Here is a 2,509-nt window from a genome sequence, read left to right on the forward strand (position 1 = left end):
CCAGGCCCCAGGCCACTTCCTGTCTCCAGTCTCCACAGCCCTTCCCCTTGCTCTGCCTATTCCTGTTTCCTGTGGCCTCACCCCCGTCCACTCCTATGTTCCTGGCCCCAGCTCAGTACCACCCCTGGCACCTTCACTAGGGCTCGGACCTCAGCAGGCCCTGGGACCAGCTCCGCCTTTCCAGCCCACCAGTCTGGGGCATTTGGCTTTTTTATGGGTCACTTCCCCCTACCTCCTCTCCCTCCCTCCCCAGTAAACTTAATGTTCCCCCAACAAGGTCTACACTCTCCATCTTCATTCATACTGTTCCTTCTGTCTGATGGACCCCTACTCACCTACTCCCCAAGATTGCTTTCTTAAAAAAAACACCCCTTTCCTGAGGGGGCCAGGAAAACAGTGGGTAAGTGAGTAAACCATCAGCAAAAGAGTAAATGCCCAGAAAGGGAGCTGTAGAGGGTGAAGTCAGGTAGGCATGTTTTTAAGGCTCCCCAAGGATCAGGGCCTCTCAGCCTCTGCCAGCTTGAAGCAAAGACCCCATTTTATTTTTAAGAAGTCTGACTAGGGCCCTGGAACTTGCAGTATTCTCCCCCAGCATCCCTTCTCTCCCCCACCCACTGTAATTAAAACCATTGTTTTTCAAGCACATGTTAATTAAAAAGCAAACATGTTTTGCTAAGTAATTTGGAATCTCTGGTTATGCAAACCAGAGTCATTCCAGTTTAAAAAAAAAAAAAAAAATCTCTCACCCAGCTGGCCCCAGTGTCTTGGGAGCTGAGGACCCTTGGGGACACAGTAGATGCACAGCCCTTTACAGTTTACATTCCCGTGAAGGCCTAGCCAGGGCAGGATGGCCTCAGTGTTAAACAGGTGGCAACACAGAGTGGTCACAGAGGCCCAGAGCTCCCAGCAAGCCCAGCATCACCAGCCCCCTGCAGATGTGTGCTTTGGGCCCAGGGAGCAATAGTGAGCAGGCTGATGGAGCCCTGTGGCCCGTCCTGCAGGCAGGGTCTTTGTTTCTGAGCCTCTGCCCAGCTGTGGGGCAAGGAGAGGAGGATGTGGGCATGACAGAGCTTCGAGCCCAGCCAGGAAGGCTGGCGGGTGCTGGGCCACGTCCCTCGTTTCCAGCACAGCTGGCGCAATGACCACCCAAAGCTGGGATAGTAGGTGCCTGAGGTGAGGGCCCAAGGGAAGGACCGGCCTGATGGGTTAGGGGAACCCTGGATCCTCAGAGCTGCCTGCTCCAGCCCCAGCTTCCCCCTCCATCTGGTGCGGCCCACAAGTGCCCCCACCCTGTAGGGAGCTGGAGCCCCCAGGATGCAGGGTTCAGTGACCTCCAGCCCCTCCTGTTCCCTTGGTGAGATGAGGGCATCTCACCAAGAGGCCCCTCCAAAGCTTGTCGCCACTTTGCAATCTGCCTGTTGGCCCTCCCAGTTCGGGGGAGCCCTGACAACTGAAAGTTTTCTCTTATGTAGTGTGTGCTCCACGTGCGAGTCTGGACCTACGTGTGTGTCACTGTTCACCAGGGTTCTGTGTGAAGGAGTCTCTCCCTGCTTCCTGAAGGAAATGAATGCCAAGGTCCTGCGCGGATCGGGGTGGGCAGGGGATGGGGCAGGGACCAGGAAGAATGTCTTATGGTGGGAAGGAACCCCGCCCCCTGGCCACCTCCGGCACTGACCCCGGCATTGTGGGACACGATGGGCCGGCTCATCGCTGGTGCGCGCGCGCGCGCGCGCGGGCACACACACACACACACACACACACACACACACTGCCGCCGCCCCGGCTCACACCCACATCCCAGAGGAGCTCGGCTCCCGCCGCGCTCCCCCGGGGGGCCAGCGGCGCGGAGCTTCTGTATTCTGCTCCCTCCGCCGCGCCTGGAAACCGCAGCGGGCCGGCCGGGATGAGCTCACGCCGCCGCCGGCCGCCCAGGTCTAACGCGCTCCAGATGCCCGGCGGCCGGCGCCCGGAGCGTGGAGCACGGCCCTCTGGCGCCCCCTGCAGGGCCCGGCGGCTCGCAGCCGAGCGGGCGCCCGCGGGATGGGGGGCGGTGCTGCACCCGGAAAGGGCGGGGCTTAGCAACCCGCCCGCGTCTCTGGCGCTGCCGGCTCCCAGAGTTTGGAGCCGAGGTCCCGCTGCCGGGAAGCCTGTCACGTCTGCCTCGCGCGCGGTGTCAGGTCCCGGCCCCTGACCCAGCGGCCATGTGCTGGGTGGCAGTCCCCTTACCGGCTGCCTTCGCCAAGACGTGGGAAGCCAACCCCCACCTCACCCCCGTTCCTCAGGCCCGCCTGGACCCTCCGCCAGGTACCGCGGCTCTGGCCCCCGCGCGGCCCTGCCCACTCTTGTTCCTGTTGGAACAAACAGCCTAGTTTCTACTGGGAAAGCAGCAGGGGCCTGACCACCGCCTGTTTTTAATAAGGAGCTGGTATTTCCCCGAAATCGCGGCCCCGTGGCTGACCTCACGGGGATGACGGCTGGCGGTGGGCCAGCGGGCGGGGGAGCCGCTTCA

Source organism: Bison bison, unplaced genomic scaffold (genome assembly GCF_000754665.1).
Source record: "Bison bison bison isolate TAMUID 2011002044 unplaced genomic scaffold, Bison_UMD1.0 scf7180017864482, whole genome shotgun sequence".
Taxonomy (NCBI): Eukaryota; Metazoa; Chordata; class Mammalia; order Artiodactyla; family Bovidae; genus Bison; species Bison bison.